The sequence below is a fragment of the Helianthus annuus genome, chromosome 1 (assembly GCF_002127325.2).
Source record: "Helianthus annuus cultivar XRQ/B chromosome 1, HanXRQr2.0-SUNRISE, whole genome shotgun sequence".
NCBI classification, from domain to species: domain Eukaryota; kingdom Viridiplantae; phylum Streptophyta; class Magnoliopsida; order Asterales; family Asteraceae; genus Helianthus; species Helianthus annuus.
Window position 1 is genome coordinate 41,921,761 of NC_035433.2, and position 21,813 is coordinate 41,943,573.

At 37.6% G+C, this 21,813-nt stretch overlaps 1 protein-coding gene across 1 annotated transcript in view; it reads right to left on the bottom strand.

Annotated features, from left to right (window-relative positions):
• Positions 1-518: 518 nt before the first annotated feature.
• The window catches only part of LOC110864381 (GDSL esterase/lipase At5g45670), a 93,024-nt gene continuing 71,729 nt past the window's right edge, over positions 519-21,813 (bottom strand). Inside the window, exons 6-7 of the mRNA XM_035977571.1 lie at positions 1,860-1,871; positions 519-918 (exon numbers count right to left, since the gene is read on the bottom strand). The gene's annotated coding sequence lies outside the window, so the exon portion shown is untranslated. The remainder of the gene's footprint in view (positions 919-1,859; positions 1,872-21,813) is intronic.

Genomic DNA, 21,813 nt, shown 5'->3' on the forward strand with positions numbered 1-21,813 from the left:
ATTTTCCCAAGGGTTACAAAAATCGTGCAGCAGTAAATTATATATATATATATATATATATATATATATATATATATATATATAGATTAAGGATCCTATATTTAAAGAGTAATCGTTTGAAAATGTTTAAAGTTTGATAACCTTACTTTTTTAAATTGTTATTGTTCAAAATCAGCACGGGACCCACTCACCTCCATCAGATAATTCCACTTTGGCCAATTCCGGATGATCAAGTCAGCACCACACATCGCACCTCGTTTGTTTTTGTTTGGTCCGGATTTCGGACACTCTAGCGGACCACCGCGTTAGAGCGTTAAAGGTGCTCTAATACCAACACACTTTCAAAACTCACCTACAAACTACAAACGATGTGTGCATTGCTAATCAAAACTCACCTACAAACAATGTGTGCATTGCTAAACCGCCGGCCTAAACATGAAAAAGAAAGGATAACATAAAATAAAAAAATCCGTTAAGTAACGGGTTATTATACTTCAAACTTATTTCTCACAGTTACATTATTACAAGCCATAGCTGTTCATTTTTTTTTATTAATAGTGCATAAGTTACATATTCACGTCATATGCGTGAGACAACCAATACAAGAGTAAACCCTTGGTAGATTTAAGCTACGTGTATGATGAACAACTAGGATATATAATATATCTTCTTCTTCCATTAAGCATCACTAATTAAGTGTTCCTCAGATGGCAATGATAGTTTAGTCGAAGAGGCATAAAATGGGGACATTGCTGCTATACGGCTGCTCCGTCTACAAGGCTAATACTTTCAGTAGGTGGAATGCGTCCCAAAATACATAGTTTTGTCTCTTATTACATGGCACTTGACTGGGAACACATTGGCCCTCACCGATAGTTGTAGAGACCTTGCAGCAGGGTTGGTCCGTAACATTGAAATCTGGATGCGTTTAAGCACACAATTTAGTTCAAATTACATATATAACTGAATCAACATGACTTGTAGCGACTTATTGCAACCCATCAAGATCTATAAGTAGCCAAGGAAACATCAACTTGGTAATCATTGATGTACTGCTCCAGTATATAGTATATGGTTTACAAAGTTATTTTCTTTATTTTAGAAGTTAATTTGTAATAACGCTTGATGACTTATATAATAGTGCAAATATACATGTGTAACAAGTTGTACTTTTTTTTTTGTTAAACAATAGGCCATCTGATTAATGTTCAAGTAGCTTTTGATCACCTTCAAGCACACAGATTATTTATTTGAATATATGTAAGTAAAATTTATTCTCAACATATTTGCTTACTTGTTATCATGTTAACCGCAGAAAAATAGTCTCACATTTTTAGAAAACTTCGCCTAATAACAAACAATAATAATCAAGTTCCTTAACAATATCAATATCATTAAAGTCACAACTGTTTTTCCTCTATGGTCATTTGCTTTTTTTTTAATTAAGTGAGATAAATGAAGCATATATAAATATTGGTTACTATTTAGTGATATTTTTTTATACAATTAACTTGACTACGTTGTAATAGTGAAGAAAACAATTCACAAAATAACAACCTAGTTTTATAATTGTTCAATTTAAGTCAAATGGTGTTAAAATAAAGATTGAATAGTAGCCAATATTCTTATATGTTTTATTTTCCTCCACTTAATATTAAAGTTTATATAAATTTATAAATTATTTTCAAAAAATTACAACACTTGACAAAGGTTGACTAATTTTAAATAAAACTTGATTGATTTTCATAAACTTTAAGTGAGTTTATTAGTACACTACCTAAACTTAGTTAGTATGGTATGAAATTGACTAATTACTTGAATCTATTTGTTAAAAGGTAACCATTGAGCAATAAGAATACCGTTAGAATATCCTAGCGGAGGCTCCATGTATATGAACTTCGCTCCAGGGAGTTTACTCTCGAGGTCAACGAGAGCAGCTGTAAGCCTCGCATTGAATTGTACAACAACATAGTTTACTGCATCAACACATACATTTGTTTCATATCTAGCCATCATCGCAGGTGCGCATCCTGCACATCCGGCTCCTGATACCGCAAACTTTCTTGTTCCAAACTCATACCGTTTCTACAAATGAAAAGGATAAAAATAAGGAAATTCACAAAATATGACAACCTTGACAAATAAAAAAAGAAAAGAAAAGAACATTTCCAAAATATACATCATTTTTTTTTTTCAAAACTATTTAACTAATTAGAACTCGTCAAGTCAACTCCGCCGCTGAGAAAGCTAGTACTTAGCGAGCGGCTATGGCTTTTTTTTTTTACTACTCGGAGCCTTAGGTGGCGGCTAGAAGGCTTAGTCAGTGTTTTTTGCTTTAGCCAGCTAGAAGGCTTAGCCGGAGTCTTTCTTTCTTTTTTTTTTTTTTTTTTTTTGCCGATGGCTAATTATCTAACTATTTTGTAAGACTTTTTTTTTATCAAATAACCATTTTGGAAAGTTTTTGGTTAAATTTATAAATTGTGACTGAATCCTTGTAGGTTGCTAACCTTGCGGCCGTTATGTTTCCTGTCGGAATTCGGTTGATAAATAAGCTACTCTATTTATTCCGTCGCAAATTTCGGTTGCAATTGCCCAGTTTTCTAAGAGGGTGTTTGAGATTAGGTTTTGAAGTGATTATTTAGTTATTGCGTTTGTAAAACATAAATAATCTAAAAAAGTGTTTGGATGAAAAAGCGATTATCTGCCTCCAAAATGCAGTTTTGGAGAAGCATGTACCTACATGCTTTTTCAAAACGCAGTTTTGAAAACGCAAAATCTATTTTGAAAACGCATAATTGTAGGTCCCTATTCCCGGAGGATCGATACGAAACCAAACCCTTGTTTATATCAAACACGGTCACGAGTGCGGAATCCCCGTGACGATGCCAAACCAAACTCAGACAATATAACAAACACAGAATAACCAAAGAATCACAGTCAATTGATTAGACGAGAACAAGGTTCAAACTGATGCACACAATGTTTGAAGTAAAACTCTCAGTGGGTATGCTCTCATGGTTTCACACTGAAACCAGAGGGTGTTTATATAGGCAGCCCAAGCCCAAGAGTCGACGAAACTAGAATTGGGCCTGACGAAACATCATGGACGACGAAACCCAAGGTGTTTCGTCACCCATCACGACAAAACTTGTAGTTGTGGTCATAAGGGAGTTTCGTCATGTATGTCTTCGACGAAACTTGGAGTTTCGTCGAGGGCTGCAAAAGATGTGTGCTGCAAACTGTCAAACAGTTTGCAGTAAACACATAAACACACAAACATAACATAATTATCAATATGCAACATGCATAGTCATTTAACAATACAAAATAGACGAGACAAACTTGTCGGACCATAGAAAGATAGGAGGATATCCAACTAAGGTCGACGGCGAATACAGACTCGATAATATAAAAGACCGTACAAGTACATCGCTAATGAAGACAAGTTACAGACACCAAAATATGCATCAACAAACTCCCCCTTGTCTGTTACTGTCTTCGGTCTTAAATCTTCAGTGTTTCATCGTCCAGGTGCTTCCCGCATGAATTCCTCGGTAAAAGCAGTAACAAGCGACACGCTAAAATCGCAACGCTTGATGCGCATCGTTGTCATCATAGAATATATCATGCTGGAACAACTTGCTGATGTCGTTTGCTGACATATTCACAATCCACATCGGATCTAGCATCCGAAAGTTTTCACGATCACCATTAAACACAATCACCGCTTCATGAGTATCCGGATCGTAACACCATAACCTCATATCATCAAGAAAATTCTGTTTCTTCGGCATTAACGGGATCTTGTCCATAACCTTCGCGGGCTGATAAACAAGCTTGTAACGCGCTGTGTTGGTAGATGGATCCAAGGTGAACTTTATCTGTTGATAGATGGGAAACTGCGGCTTGAACAACTCGTTTTTCCATCATGTCCTTTTGTTAAATTTTATCTTTCGTGCAAAAAACGTAGCTCCTTCGAAGTTTGAACGATTAACAAGCTCAAGCTTCATCAAAGCTGCAACGTCGTAAAATGGTAAGGACAATATGCTTAGCAACGATCTAAAGTACTGAATGCCGTATTCACGCTTGATGGCAACACAGTGAATTTCCTTGATGAACATCCAGCTCAGAATCCTTCCATGAGGCTTGACCTTTTCAATCTGTAGAAAATGAACTTGTGCTTCCGGCGGTGTAGGCTTTTCAACCTTTGATAAGAAACGTTTTCTCCATTCCTCGAATGAATCAGTAGGATTATCAGAAGACACCCGATTCTTCAATTGTTCATCAATGTCTTCCTGATTCTCTTTCATCCATTCTTCATCAAATGGATCAAACTCCATTCCGTCGGCACGAACATAAGTTGTTTTGCTGGTTTCCCCTTCAAACACAATCTCTTCTATGTTTTCAACATTTTCAGTTTCTGGTTCAACCGGCATTTTATCAATTTCAGCATCATCAACTTCTTTCATCGCATTCAAGGCTAACAACTACTCATGCAACAGATCAGAAACAATCTCTCCCTCTTCTAGAATTTCTCCAAGGATAGGATGAACAGCCTGCAAAGCAAGACTAGCTGTACTAGGAACAGAAGATGTACCAGGTAGAGAGCTTTCGATGTAAGAACTGCTTTCAAGCTGTTGTACTTCTTCAACGGTTCCACTGGAGCTTCCTTGAGCAGATTCAAGCTGCGAAGGTTTGAAGACAATCATTTGAGTAGAGGTAGTTGATGGCGGTTGCTCTGATGTGGCAGATGGGTCGGGGTTCCCCTGATCTTCAGGATCATCATCCATTTTCTTCAACACTTCTTGTTGCTTGCAACGATCATTCCACAAAATATTGACCCGCTTTCTAACAATCTCAGAGCATTCAGTTATTTTCTTGACCCCATCAGCTATCGTGGTGTTTCGAGAGTCGTACCACTCCTTCATATAGTCATGCCTTTCTTTGAGAGACTCGGCCAACTTCTGAAGTTTAGAGTTGCTTTCTTTCATGCGGTTCATTTCTATACCACGAGTATTATCTGCCGCATGCATCTGTTGCAACTGTCGCTCTCTCACTTCGTCTGCAGCTTTCAAACTAGCATTTTCTGTCTTCAATTGCTCTATTTCAGCTTGCTGACGAGTGATTTCTGCTTGTTGTCGCCCAACAGTGGAGTTTAAAGTGTTTATCTCCAACTGTTGTTTGATCAAGTCGCCTCTTGTAGCTTTGATCACGTCCGTTTGTCGATTGATTTGACCTGCAGCAGCTTGCAGTTGAGAGAATAGGAAGCCTACCTTTTCATCTGGCTGCATCTGCGAGAATATAGTCTGTATGCACTCTGCGGCAGGCTGCGAGGTCGTTGCACGAATGGATGATGCAATAGAGTGAGTCGGTGCTTGAGGAGTCACTGTAGGAGTTTCAGGAGTTGATCTCACTATAGGAGTTGGTTCTGTAGACCTTGGAGGAGATGGAACCATTTCAGAAGCTTCAGTGGCCGTGAATCCAAGGTTTGGATCCATTTCCGCTTCTTGAGAAGGGTCTTGTTAAGGAACGGATTGTTGCACAGACGAAGAACCAATGTTCTTTATTGCTTTCTTCTTTCGTTTGACAACCGTTTCCTTTCTTTAAATGTACCGCTTCGGTATCCGAAGGAACGTATTCAGGGTCATCTTCTTGTCTTATCCTCCTGATCCTTTTCACACCGTGTTCATCAAAGTAAACTTCGTACCCAGATTCAGGTGGTTTGTCATCTGATTCAGTATCCTCCTCGTCATTACCAGCTGAAGTAGTACCAGCTGCACCAGCAGACGATGCACCAGCACCAGATACACCAACAGCAACAGCACCTGCATCACCACCATCACCACCTTCGTCATCACCATCATTATCACTGTCAGACGAATCAGTATCCGTTCGACCAAACTTTTCTACCATCCTTTTCTTAACTCCGGCTCTTCGTTATCAGATTGGCTATCAATATGACGCCATTTGTCTTCTACTGGAGCGATGTAGTCTGGTTTGCCAAGAGCACCGATCAATTTCCTGGGCGGCTTGCTTTCTTTGTATCTCTTTGCTGCAAGGGCCATGAATATCCTCAAAGATTGCACGATCATAGATTCTATCTTGAGGATGTCATCGTCGGCTTTAGGAAGACCGGGATGCTGAACATTCATGATCATCTGTAGAAAACGAGGATACATCCAGAATTTATTCCCAGTTGTTCTACTACCAGTTCTTGTCATGTTCTCCTTCATGTTGGCAAAGATATACTTTGAGATGCTAAACGGTTTGTTCAACACCAATGCCACCATGAGCCCAACGAGATCGTTGCCTGCCATGTCATAGCCAGCTCGCCTGTTGCTAAGACATTGAATAAGTACATGTAATAAAAACTTGTACCGTAAAGGCAGATCTCCCTTGTTGATTTGATTGCTGAAAATGTCACCAATACACTTTATCCGTAATAAACAGCCACGAGTACACATGATTGGTATAGAGGACGTAGCATTTGGATCGTCTTGCAGCTCCAAAACAGTGTTCAAGATTTCTGGTGAGACAATCACGTTCAGATCATTCAATTGCCCTTGAATGACTTCAGTTCCATCAACTTGCACAACGTTTGCAGAATTCCAGAAAGCTTTAACGAGCAACTTGTAAACTAGAGTTGAAAAGGTGACAGCTTTGTTAATCTGCGACTCCCTGATCCACTGCATGATTTCTTTCAATTCAGTGATCTTTCCTTCCGGATCATGATATGCAATCTGGTTGTGACGCTTCTCAGAAATCACTTCTTCTTCTGATTTGTTTTCTTTCTTAGTCGCGGGCTTGCGTTTTCTCTATTTTGGTGCCATCTGAATATGTAAACATCCACAATAAGTCATAATGGTATAACATGTGCATTAGACATATGTCTATGCAAGTTCAAGTGTCAAGTGAATAGTTAACATATAATTACACATCTTCTGTGAAAAGCACCAAACATAAAAATTTTCTAAGTCCTGGACGACGAAATTTCATTACTTCGACGAAACTCCCTTCATCACGATGAAACATCCTTGGTCAAACAAAGTCAGAGTTGACCTTTGACCAGAGGAGTTTCGTCGACAGTCCTTCGACGAAAGTTCTTTCATTTTAAAGGGAGTTTCGTCATAGGGGGTTTCGTCGTCAACAGTTTGAAGAAACATAGGTTTTGTCGTCCAAGGGGTTTCGTCATCAACAGTTAGGGTTTCGTCGATTTGGGGGTTTTCAAAAAACAAAGGGGTTTCGTCGATAGGTGCTTATCCGATGACTGATTCTAAAAATCAAACCCAATGATACTTCGATTTAACCATAAACAACACGAAACACACCTAGATTCAAAACCGATATGAGTTTTGACCGGAAAACACCCAAATGGTTAAACATTCAAACAAATACCCAACCCCTGTTTTTGTAATCCAAAACCTAACCCAAATCAAAGATCAAATCAACATATAAACACTTATTAACAGATTTTATCAACAAACAAGCACAATAAGCAACGATTCATATGCAGAAATCCAAAAAGAGAGGTCTCCGAGGGTTTGTCAATAAGTTTCAAGCAAAACAACGGGTTTCAAAAGGTTCGAAACATTTAAACGATCATTGTTAGTACCTTGATTCACTTGAAAATTTTGGGTAAAATGAAAGGGTTTTGTGAGTCGCAGTCGGTGAAAGAAAATATGAGTGGTATGGGGGTTTGGAGTGTTGGGGAATATAAACAGTCAAGTAGGTTTGAAAAAGATGACATCTCTGAACACTGGGTCCCTTTATATACCCACTCACTCTGCAAAACTCCAATTTCGACGAAACTACTATGTCGGTTCGACGAAACCTTAGGTTGGGCTTGGATTGGGCTTAAACAGTGAGCCCATGACGAAAGTTAAAAGGGCCAGGTGAGTTTCGTGGTGACCTCGACGAAACAAGGAGTTTCGTCATGATCCAAAACCAATTTTTGACCATTTTGACCAAGTTTGAAAACAGTTGACTTTGACTATGGACTTTCGTCGACATTCAGGGGTTTCGTCGACATAAAGATGTTTCGTCGACCGTTTTCCCAAAAATTTACCAAGTCTTTGAAACTTTGCACACTTTTGAACAAATTTTGTTTATTTGAACAGTTTTCCATTTTGATTGAGTTTTCCAAATGCAAGGACATTTTATGAAGTAGGTTTCAGGCTTTCGGCAGAAAACACCAAGTTACAACTTCGGCTAATTCAAAAATGAACTTTACAACTACACTAAATTGGAATTTAAAGTGCGGTAACTAACGTAAAACTATAAAAAGCAATAAAAAACTGTACAAAAGCAATCTTTTTGCGAATTTCAAGGAAAAGGAATCATACCAGCTTACGGTCTTAGTCAACATGATTTTTGTTTGGTTTAAAGCTCTGGATAAGCATACTACCTCGATTATCGGTATTGTTGTCCACATAAGTTCAAACTTATCAGATGTAATCATAATTAGGAGATACGATTTACGGTAAGGATTATACTTACAAGTCGATGTTCATCCACTCACGACACATTCCCGTATCAAGGTATGCACGAGAGTTCATCTTACCGGTGAGTATACCGTTTATCATCTGTTTGACCGTACAAAAGAATGTGAGATACTCACTTATTTTTGATTGAAAACAAACCCTATGTGATAGAATCACTTATTGATGAGGAACTTGATTTTCATATGCATGAGGGCACAGGAGCAAGTCCGTGAACAGGACTTACAACAAAGAGACGAACTTGACTCCCGGATAACTGTGATATATTATCACTTATTTGTTTGGACATGTGATTGTTGATCAATTATTGAGGTCGAATGCAATATGTACACGTATGTATGGTATCATGGAAGATCTAGACCTCGTCTCCGTTATTTTTCGGTAAAAGATACAACCATGATACTCAGATGATAAGACAGCATAAAGACCGAATATCTCAGAACCTCGGCAATCAATCAAACGAAATTTCGGTACCAAGACCATATGCCAATGAATGGTTCCCACCTGACTTGAAGTCTGTTAGGTTTGTATCATCCTGCACATTTTAATCTGATTGTGAGCCTACCGATACATTGTTAGTAGAGATACTTATCATTTCTCATTTTTTTTGTTTTACATTTTAGAACATGTTAACCGACCACACCAGTGAATATCATCATCTTCCTTTATCCAAGAAACTCATTTTTGGTTTTCTAATTTTTTTTTGAATTTTTGAATTTTCCAATTTTTTTTACTTTTTCAATTTTTCAAACATAAAGACAGAAAGTAAAGACATATTTTTGGATTTTTGAATTTTTCGAATGTTTTTGTATTTTCTTGAAATTTTCTCCCCCTACAATGCTAAAAGGTTACGAAATTGAAAAACTTTTTGTATTTTTAGAGTCTTTAAGAAAATATTTACAAAAACGATTAGCCAAAAAAGTTTTACTCTGGTATCACCATAATGCCGTTGACCGAAAATAGATAATCAAAACGTGATTTATCAAAAGCTTTTGTGAACAGGTCGGCACGTTGGTGATCAGTGTGGATTTTAACAACATCGATTAGTTTTTTGTCAAAACAATCACGTATGAAGTGATATTTAATTTCGATGTGTTTGGTCTTGGAATGCTGCACAGGATTTATAGTGATCTGTAAGGCAGCATTGTTATCAACAAAAATAGGAGTAGATAGGAATTCAAAACCGTAGTCGCGCATTTGTTGTTGGATCCAAAGAACTTGGGAGCAACAACTAGAGGCAGCAATGTATTCTACTTCACAAGTTGATGTTGCAACACAGGTTTGCTTCTTGCACTGCCACGTGACCAGGCGATTTCCTAAGAATTGACATCCCGCTGTTGTTGATTTGCCATCAATTTTGCATCCGCCAAAATCAGAGTCACTGAACGCGATCAAGTCGAAGCTATCATCCCTAGGGTACCAAAGACCGGTGTCCGGGCATCCCTTCAAATAGCGGAAAATCCTTTTAACAGTTGCCAGATGTGAGGCCTTTGGGTTGGCTTAATATCTTGCAAGCAGGCACGTTGGATTCATGATGTCAGGCCTCGAAGCTGTGAGATACATGAGAGATCCGATCATAGCGCGATAATATGAAGAGTTAATGCTTTCACCCTTCAGATCCGGAGTAATCCCTTGATTCTGCGGAAGTGGGGTACCAATGGGCGTTGCATCAGACATCTGGAACTGGCTCAAGATGTCACCAACATATTTAGTCTGATGGATGAATATCGCAGACTCGGTTTGTTGAACTTGTAGGCCCAACAAGAAGTTCATTTCCCCCATTGCGCTCATCTCGAATTTTTCTTACATCACCTGCTCGAATTGCCTGCACAAAGAATCATTAGTGGAACCAAATATTATATCATCAACGTATGCGTGCGCCAACAGAAGATCTCCATCTTGTTCTTTGATAAAGAGAGTGCAATCAATAAGACCTCACCGAAAACCATTTTCCAATGGATAGTTGGATAAGGTTGCATACCAAGCCCCAGGTGCCTGATGTAAACCATAAAGAGCTTTGTTGAGCAACCAAACCCGATCTGAATGAATAAGATCTTCAAAACCCGGAGGTTGTTCGACGTACACCTCTTCATCAACCACTCCGTGTAAGAAAGCACTTTTGACATCCATCTGGTAGACTTTGAATCCTTTAAATGACGCATAAGCTAGAAAGATCCGAATAGCTTCCAGACGTGCAACAGGTGCATAAACTTCATTGTAGTCAATACCTTCAATCTGACGAAATCCTTGAACAACCAATCTCGCCTTGTTTCAAATAACTACTCCATGATCGTCCTTTTTGCATTTGAAAACCCAACGTGTGCCAATTTTCTTGTAGTTTTCCGGCCTTTCAACAAGCTTCCAAACACCTAGCTTTTGAAATTGTTGCAGTTCTTCCTGCATGGCTTCCACCCAAGAATTATCCTTTAAGGCTTCTTTCCAAGATTTCGGTTCTTCTTGTGAAACATAACACGTGAATGACTAATCATTTTGAAGACCAGATTCTCTGATGGCTGAATACAAACCAGCATTCTGGTTGTTTCTCAGCTGATTACGCGTCTGCACACCACTATGGACATCTCCAATAATATTCTGCTGCGGATGAGTATCATGAATTCTCAATTCAGGAACATCAGGAACACGAGTATTGATACCCAAATTGTTAAGATTAAGATCAACAACCAAATCCACACCGGGCATAGGTGTAGAAGTGGATGCATTCCCTTCAGCAGTGTCTACATTCTACTCATGAGGAGTTGCTTCAGAAGCACCTTGAACAGAAGCAACCGGAGCTGAAGTGCCTTCATTTGCATCATGGTATTCATCATCTTCCGATGACTCATTGTAATCAGCAGCATCTTCAAATACCTCATTTTGAACCGTATTGTTATTAACCGAAGTAGAAGCTTGAGGGTCAACAACAATTGGTCATACCAATGGCGAATTAGCCGCGTTGTCACTTTCAAAAACCATTTGAGCAGCAGCAGATGCTTCGTCAAAGGTTGGCAGATTAAAGGAGTCGAATAGCCCATCATAATCGAACATCCAAGGATCACCCGAGCTCTAACAGGATTAGTATACCTTTGAACCCTTACTTCACTCCATAACTCAATCTTTTTGGTTGCCAGATTCCATACACGAAAATTCGGAGTAGCATATCCAAGGAAGAAACCCTCGATAGCTTTGGTGCCAAATTTTTCGTTTGGTTCAATCATAGTGCATGGACCGCCAAAAGGTTCTAGGTGAGAAAGATCCGGTTTCCTTTTCTGTAGAAGTTCGAAACACGTCTTGCCATGCCTTTTAGCTGTGAGAACTCTTGTGTAGCAAGCAGTCGAAATAGCCTCCCCCCCAGAACTGAACAGGAAGCTCTGACTCTGCCAACATAGTTCTTGCAGTTTCAATTATCATCCGATTCTTCCTCTCAGCGACACCGTTTTGCTGTGGAGTGTAGCGAGAACTGTATTCATGAAGAATGCCCTTGGAAGTACAGAACTCATCCATCACACGGTTTTTGAACTCAGTTCCATTGTCGCTTCGGATCCTTTTCACTTTCAAGGTGTACAAATTTTCCAACATAGTAAGAAGATCCTTGAGGAGTCCAGGAGTTTCACTCTTGTGTGCCATAAAAGCTACCCAAGAAAATCTAGAGTAGTCATCAGTAACCACCAGACAGTAAGCATCCCCAAAGGTTGTCTTGTGTTTCATAGGTCCAAAGAGGTCCATATGAAGACGTTCGAGAGGCATGCTAACAGTGTTGATTTTCTTAAGCGGGTGAGATTTCTTCGTTTGCTTACCCTTCTGGCACGAAACACAAATATCTTGTAGATGAAAACTTCTCACAGGCACACCATTCACAAGATTGTTTTTTAACCAAATGATTCATTTTTCTTAAGTGAATGTGCCCCATTCGTCTGTGCCAAGATATAGACTCCTTCTCTGTGGCTTTCGAGACAAAACATATCACTTGTGTAGATGTTGTAATCGCTTGGCTCATATCAAGAATATAAAGATCATTAAATCTTGGAGCCGATAAGAGAATCCATTCTCTTGGAATTTTGAAACCAGGCTTCAGCACATAACAACCGGCATCATCAAAATGCACGGAGAATTTCTTATCGCAGATTTGCGAAACACTCAGAAGATTGTGATCAATTTGTCGTACATAATTGATCTTATCGAAACATACAATACCATTGGAGATCTTTCTTTCTCTAGTGATATATCCGCCTTTGTCTCCAGCAAATGCGACATAACCTCCTCTAATGTTTTTCACATCATAAAGAAGTCATGAGTCGCCTGTCATGTTCCTAGATGCTCCACTGTCAACAATCCAATGACTATTAACAGTTCATCCTGGAACATCCTGCACATTTCATTCAACGATTAGTTGAGGATGGGGACCCAAGCCTTAGTGGTCTTGGGTCATCCCTGAGCATCACGAAATGTGATCTCGATTTCCTGATGATTTTCAAACACAGCACTTCCCCCTGAACTTTCATCTGTCTTAGGTTTCCAAGTTTGATTTTGTTTACCAGATTTAGTCTTAGGAAAAGATTTTGGAATTTTTGGTTTCAAAGATTGTGATGAACTTGGTTCCTTTTTAACAGATTTGACTTCTGATTTTAAAGCCTTTTCAACTGCCTTGACGTTTTGACGTCGTTGTTTTGTTTCTTGTTCTTTAACGGTTCGTTTATTATGTTTTGGTGAAACAGGACGACGTTGTGGGTGAACCTTTTCAGGTGGGGCTTTCTCAACAAATTTCTCTTTGGGAGTATTAGTACAATTTTTAATGATGTGTCCAAACTCCCCCCACTTAAAACATGTTCTCCTTTCAACAAACTTAGGAAAATCCGATCGACGAACAGATGTTGAAACTGTAGAACCTGAGGTACTTGCTTTTTCATCACACCCATTTGTATGTTGAGTGTAATTGTTTTGACTGTTATGTTTTAAAATCTTGACTTGTTGGACAAAATCGGTGTTTGATTTGTTTTCAAAAGTCTCAATTTTATCAGTACCCTTCGATGCTACAAATTTGACATCACTGCTTTTCTTCTAGTAACGAGCTCCTTTTGTTTCAAATTTTGATTGAGAAACTTCAGGCTTTTGAGCTCGTTGAACTGGTTGTTTACCCTTAGAAGCAATAGGTTGTTGCTTTGTCGGTGATCTTTGGTTTCCAAATTGTTTTCTAATTTCTGATTTTGGAACTGGATCACATTGTGTTACAACAACTCCAGGAAACGTCTTTCCCAAAAATTTACTCGTATTGTCTTCAAAAACTTTATCAATCAAAGATGGATTGACATTTTTAATTGGAAAATCATTGTCCGAATAAATTTTATCATCACCGACAAAAGTGTACAACACATTATTACTCTTAACAGTAGACACAGATTCTTTCACTTCCTTGACAGGATTGATCACTTGTTTTCCAACAGGTTGCACAACAGGAGTAGGAGGATCACAAAGAATGTAATTCTCAATAGGAATTTCTACTCCTTTTATCTTGTCAAGTGATTCATCCTGGTCACTCACATCTGATTCATCATCAGACGAATCATAGTCCTCAATGATTGGAGCACTTTGATTCGTCAATGTTGAAGTGTCTATTCCTTCAGATGAGGTACTCGAGGAACTGTCAGATTTGAACCCTAAACCAGTAGTAACTTCCTCATAATCGAGAGGGACACTTGGTTCAAAACGAGGCATTTCCTCTTCATCGGGCATTTTAGTATAGTTGTGTCTCAAAGGAGGCGGACACGACTTATACCCAACGCCTTTCTTGTTCCCTTTTAGCTGTTGAGTGTCTATGATGTGATCGAGCACATATCGGGAGTTAGAATAACTCTCCAATTTGAGCTTGATTGCATCATGCTCGCATTTGGCAACGGCTAGGTTTTTCTTAGTTTCCTCGATGATGTTAATGTATGTCACACCCCTTTCTGCAGCGGAAGCACGAGGTGTGATCATGAAAGGTTCTCATTGCATACGAAAAGTAAACATACTACATGCTCATAAAAATGACTTCAAATACCAAACATTTCATAATTTGAAAACACAAGTTTAGCGTTTACATCGCGATGATAGCATAAAACATTGTTTTAAAAGTTTACAACTTTATTTAAACATAACATAGGCGACATCCCTAAGCATGAGTAGGACCGCGCGCACATCCACCTTTAGTTACCTGAAATACATGTGAGTTTTGGAAAAACGTCAACATAATGTTGGTGTGAATTCATGCAGTTTTTGTATTGAACGTCAGTATACTTTGTATGAAAAACATGTATGTATCTTGTGAAAATCAAGTATTCATGTATAGATCAAGTGTTCATGTATGTATCAAGTTGTTAATGGGTTGCAAGGCCATTAACATGTGACACGACATAGGAAGCAACCAAACCTTAGGCATTTTTCTAGTTGGCATATTATGAGACACAAAAGCACTACTTGGTACTCGTTCTCACCATGAGTGTGGCTGCCCGACACCCGTTAGATCTAACCTTTTGTTCTGCGGTCTAGGTATATTGTTGACTAATGGTGCTTATGTACCCTATTCGTGACACGATTTCTCGTATCATTCCTCATAACGCATCATACTTGGTTCTCGTTCTCACCAAGTGCGCTTCTTGTATTCTTATATCACATCACACTTGGTACTGGTTCTCGCCAAGTGTGCTTCTTGTTAACGTACCATTTGTAAACATAATAATATCTGTAACATGTATTTCACCCCCAAAGTTATAAAACTGAAAACAGTTAAGAGAAAAAGGGGGAGCATGAACTCACAACTTTGCGTTCCTTGCGTCGTAAACTTCACCGGATTTGCTTATAGTACGTCGTGACCTAAACGTGTTTTATTATCGTTAGTCACTAGGCTTGTATCGTACAAGCTCAAGTCACTATCTTTTGTATAAGTACTGTTGTGTTAAAAATATTTTATATTTTTAACTATGTATTTCACTTATATTATTTTCTCAAAAATTAACATAAGTATTTTGTATTTTGCACTTTGCACCCGAATTATGTATCTTTGTTTAAAACTTCAGTTTATGTTCATAACTTGTCCAAGTTATTTATCTTGTCAAATAATATATTTTCACAATTATATTTCTTGTATTTTGCTTAAGCGTGGTTGTATGTGTAGTTTTGTATTTTCACTTCTTACGGGTGTTTAGTGTATTTTCATGTCCTAATACACTAGCACGTATAATACATACTACATACACTCAGCACAAAATTTGGTGACAAAATAATATATATATTTTCTCAACATTATACATAATTAATGTCAATTTTTAACCTTGACGAAAGTGTCGTTTCTTAACCCAAAAATTAGGGAAACCTTGGTAAATACCTTGGTATACATTTTTAGGGAATAAGTTTCTCCAAACTTATATATTTTTCTAACTGTCTAAATTTATAAAAATTTTGACAGAGTTTCCCCTAAAAATGGAGGTTTCCCATGTTTTCAAACATGTGTTTATTTTCTATTAAAATCATCAACAACATCAACAACAATCATCAACAATACACACTAATTTTTCTATCTCATGAACTTGAAAATTTATGAAAATGTGTAGTAACTTACTAGGTTATTTAGTAAGTCTTGTTACTCTTTAAAGTGTGTTTGTTTCTTTAAAAGCTTCATTTTTAAAGAATTTAGTTCTTTACAACTTGTGACAATATTTTCTTAAAATATTACTTCTTGTATTTTTCTTGTTACACATGTGTATCTTTGCTTTATTAACCACCAAAAATAGGGTCTATTTGTTTAAGAACCAAGATTTTTTATAACTTGTGCTTTTAACTTGGTTCTTTCGAAAACCCACTTGTAGATCTTTTAGATCTACAAGTTTACATCTTTATTTTTCAAGAAAAATTATTTTTATTCAAGTTTCAAGTTCATGGTGGAGGGTTTCATCATCTTTTATATTTCTAACAGTAACATACTACTAGTTCATGTTCTTGAACTTGATCTAGTAGGTCTAGATGATGATCCATCCCACTTTTATTAACAAACAACATCAAATAATCACAACCATACAAGATTCACAAGATTTACACACATATCTTCTCTTTATCCACCATTAATCACTTATGTTCAAGACTTTAATGGAAGTTCTTTAATGTTCTTAATTTTTAACCATTAAATCATCTATTAACCACCAAAATCAAGAACAAGATGAAGTTTTAGAGCACTTACTACTAGCACAAGGCTAGGGGAGTTCAAGAGGACAAATGAAGTGGATAAAAGCAAATGGTTGAGGTTCTTTAACTTCCGAAAGCTTCAAGCTTCTTTGTATAGCCCCTTACACCTTTGTATATATGTAGAATGGTTGAAGAATGAAGGATGATGATGGGTGTGGGTGTGGTGAGCTATGGCCGAGAACAAAGCAAGAGGAAGAAGAAAGTGTGGAGTGTTTGGTGGATGGTGGAAATGAGAAGGTCCAAGGGTTTATAAATCAAGTCTTCCAACATATGGAGACCTAGTGGGTAATGTGTCCCATATCAAGGCAACATACCACATAAAATATTAAAAGAATTGAAGGGGTGTGTACCCCTTGTCTAGAACCGGTCATGGGGGGGGGGGGGGGTAGTCTAGTTTGGTTCCAAGTCTTGGTTAGTCATTCTAGTTAGGATTAGATGTTATAGTTAGTGGCTTTTGTGTGTTATGTAATACAAGATATGTTAGGGTGTTCGGGGACCCTAACTAGCTCAGAAAAGTGAAAACAATGTTTTTGGCAATATTTTTATGTTCCGGGTAGGGTCCGGTTGTTCGGTTAGATGTCGGTTCGTTAAAGTGCTAAATTGCACCGGTTAGCCCCTTTTAAGTACCCTTTTGTACCATATTTAATTCCCGACACCTAGGGAAGTATTTTTAATGATAAAACAAAATTTTTGCACGATATTTATATGTTTAAAAGCTGATTTGAGCTGAATTTATTAAAATTCTGCACTTAAAGTGCGTTTCGGGTGCTTTTTAGTGCGTAATTTAGCTTCCGGATGGTATATATGTAAACCCTTGTATGTATTCTTGGGTTTTAATGTATTCTTGTTGTTGGACCTACACCTAGGCCTCAATTCTAATTTCTGACTGCTTTCTGCAGTTCTGTTGACACAATGTGTCTTACCGGTGAGTCTACTAGTATTTCTGACGCAACGCAGTTCATTATTATGTAATATAATTCTTGTAGTATAAAACGTGCATGAATTCACTTGCATAGTATGTAATCAGACAATGTTGACATTTAAGCACATAATTGCAGTTATTAAATAATAACTAAAGTGTACGGAAATTACCGGTTTGGTGCCAGTTGTCACAATGTAGTTATTAATACCAATTTGTTTGTTAAAAACAGTTTTTGTTAATTCGGAAACACTTTTCTTTAAAGTTTCGATTACATCTTTGAAATCCTTTTCATTTCGAGCTAACACCATGTTTGCCTCTTTGCACTTAGACAGCTCAATAACCAAACTTTGATTATGACTATGAACCTTTTCGGATTCTTCTTTCAAATCTGCACACATATTACAAACACTAGGAGTAGTGTTGGTGCATACGTCTATCGACTTCGTCTTGTATCGAGTCTTGTATTAAGAATGTTAGATTAGGGCACGTAGTTCGAGAAAATTAGGATTTATGTGTGAAAGATTGATTTCGCACGAAATAGCATCTAGCTATTTCGCACGAAATAGCAATCAGCTATTTCATACGAAATAGGAGTTGTAAATTCCGTTCGAAATTACAACCCCTATAAATACCCTTCAGGTGATTTCATTTGTAACGATCGTGTTTCCGGTACCGAAGTGCTGCCAACGTGTCTATATCTGTAATCGTGTTAAATCAATAATACAAGACAATTTAGTGTGATTCAAGCTGTTTCCAAGTCAATTCATTAGTTTCCGCCTCTTGAATTGATTAGAACTCTTCTGAACGACTCGTTTGGTCGTGAAAACGATCCTACAAGTGGTATCAGAGCTCAGGAGGAAGAGTTCTTGCTAAAACAGCCTTAATTTCTGACTTCTACACCTTCTTTTCAAAATTAAACAAGATTTCACGGTCAAAATGTTCTGAATTTCAAACCTTAAAAGCGAAACAGTGTTTTAATGAATCCTTGAAAGTATTGGACCTTAATTCGACTTAAAACTTGGTCAATTTTACAAAAATCGGATCGACATGATGACGTCAGCAGTGTTTCGCATGAAATAGGCAATTGATTTCGCTTGAAATTGCTATTTCGCTTGAAAATTACATTTGATTTCGCACGAAATAACCTGCTTGAATTTTATTTCGCACGAAATCACCTCTGCATTTCGTACGAAATCACATCGGTATTTCGCACGAAATCATCATTGTATTTCGCACGAAATCAAAACTCATTTCGCTTGAAACTGGTATTTCGTGTGAAAGAGTGATTTCGTTTGAAATTCATATTTCGCACCAATTCTGATTTCGCTTGAGTCTAATCATTTCGCACCAAGTGTTTTTATTTGAACTCTCATTTCATGTGAACCTTCATTGTTGTTTGAACTTTGTTGACTTTGTGATACAGATTACTGAATCATGGAAGAGGAATTCTACAATGCGCTTGCTACACCAGTTGCTCTTGTTACAGCTGCTGAAACTCTATACAGTGAGAATGAGGCAAAAACGTACCAAAAACCGCCGAAGCTTATGTACATTGAGGATTTTAGAGGATGGCAAAATCAATTTGAAAACTGGGTGCAAGCTTATAAGTTTGACGCATGGTGTTCATTAGAGAAAGATTATGAGAAACAGAAAAATGAACATGGGCTTGAAAAAGCTTTTTGTGACTTTTCAGAGGGTGAAAAATTGAAATATACAAGTGAAAAAATGATGATCAGTATTCTTCAACAAGCAGTTAAAGAAGATATCTTTGTTTTACTTCAACATGAGGTTACTGCTAGGTCAATTTGGACGGAATTGATTCAAAAGTTTAAAGGAAGTGCAGATATGATCAAGAACAAAAAGGCTTTACTAAGGAAATCATTTGATATGTTTGTAGCTTTTGAAAATGAAACAACAAAAATGACCATTGATAGATATTGTCATCTGGTTTTGGAAATGGGAAGATTGGACATAAAGAAAGACGATGATGAACGGGTTGATAAATTAGCTGATGCATTACCACAGCAGAAATGGGGAACTTATTTGTTAATCCTAAAACACATGAGAAAATCTGAAAATATGAATCTGGCACAGTTTATTCAGAAGATTGAAGAGCATGAGTTGGATATCCAGAAAACGACATCATGACTAATCCAAATGCTCAACAAGATGTCAGTTTATACTACAGAGGAAACAAATTTGAAGTTACTCCAAGCCCAAAAATCCAAACTGGTTTCAGTGCTGATAGTTCGTCTGGAACAAAGGGTAGTGCTGTGACTCATAGTGGTGGAAATTCGTCTTCGTATTCAAGTTTTGATCCAAATTTTACAACACCAAGTCCTCAACAACAGAATTCAACGAATCTGCTGTGCAACGTTACCTTGAACATTCAAAATGGTCAAAATCTTTCTCCAGAAATAGCTAAGCAACACATGGCATCACTCATTGCTATGTTGGAATCATATGAAAGTTGGATTGCTGGCAAAATTGGAAATCTGATGCTTACCAAAGAAGATTATGACCAAATTGATGCTGAGGAACTTGAGTTGATGGACGTCAAGTGGTGTTTAGCCAGTGCTGTTCGAAGGGCAAAAAAGTTTCAACAAATCACCGGAAGAGATGAATTTAGTGAGATGTCTAAATCTCCGATAGGGTTTGACAAATCGAAGGTTACGTGTTTTCGTTGTCGAGAAAAAGGTCATTTTAAGCGTGATTGCAAAAACAAAAGAAAGAGAAAAAGGTCATTTCGTGACAGATCAGTCTAGAAAAAACAATTATTATCAAAAATCAATTTTTCATCAGATTACTCAACAACCACAAACTGCACATGCACGTGCTATTGAAGAGAAAGAGAAAAGAGCTTGTTATGGTATAATTGACCAAGACGATGAAAAGGTTGCAGAGGGATTTAGCTGGGATAAATACATTCCACCTGGTTCAGGTCTTGTTGCTAGAATTCTGGAAGAAGATAAAGTCAAATCTAGTCCGAAAAGAATATCGATTGTGACAACCCGAATTCTCAGGTTAGTGTCGTCTAGCTTAGTGGCCGTTGATTCACTATTATTTTCTATGTCACTGTCTGCTTTATAGTTGGGGGAGTGTTATGTTAAGTTAATTAGATGTGCTTATTATTTTATACGTCATTGTTTGCATTATAGCTAGGCGTACGATACGATAAACGCGTTAAATGTGTTTGACTACTCATGTCACAAGGTGTGTTCTTATGTATTGTTTGGATTAGCTATAGGTTATAAATTTCATCTAATCACACATTTGGGTTGGAGACCGTACACCCCACAAGAACCCCCCTAACCTGCTTGTACAATCTGGCCCAGTTATCAATTGCTACATCTCGGCCCAGGTCCTTTCATAGCCCAAAACTTGGCTGGTGTGTGTCGCATATGTATTTTAGTGGTGCATGGCCATCAGAATACGAAAAACAACCCCAAAGGCGTCAACCCTAATTTACAAAACCCTATTGTCATACGTTACGTACAGCAGGAGACCCCCTATCGATACTCTATCTCAATTGGCTTCCGGTTAGTATTGTGCCTTTAATCCGTTGTTCTTATAAAGTTTAAACCGGTTGTTTGTGTTGTACTGAATTATTACTCATGAAAGCTATGTGGTTCGGATTATGTGATGTGGTCTCTTGGTAGCTCTTGTGATCGGATATAAGAGAATATGTAATCTGTGTTAATGGTGAATACATGTGATTACTTGTAAGTGATGAATAGATGGATTAGGGTTCATGCCAGTATAACTTATGTATGATAAAATAAATTATGTATGATAAAATGAATTAGGGTTGCACATGTGTAGATTAACGATGTTGGTTGAGATTTAAAGGATGCAGCCTTGAAATTCATTAATTATTGCTGATGGTTGTGATTATGTATGATTCTGGTATGGGTTGGCATGATTTAGGAGACGTGGATATGTTTACAAACATGAGGAACTTGGACTACATTAACCATGTGCTACCATGCTAAATCATGATGAGATTAATAACTTTAGGTGATGTAATACTCGATGAATATGTGATGATATTTTCTGTTGTTATAACTTGCTGTGAGGGAAGGGTAAATTGTAACAGTGAACCGATGATAACACACGTACATAGGTAGTGGGCTGATAGAAATAAAGTAGTGAATTCATATTTCGTATGTGTAACCGGCAATT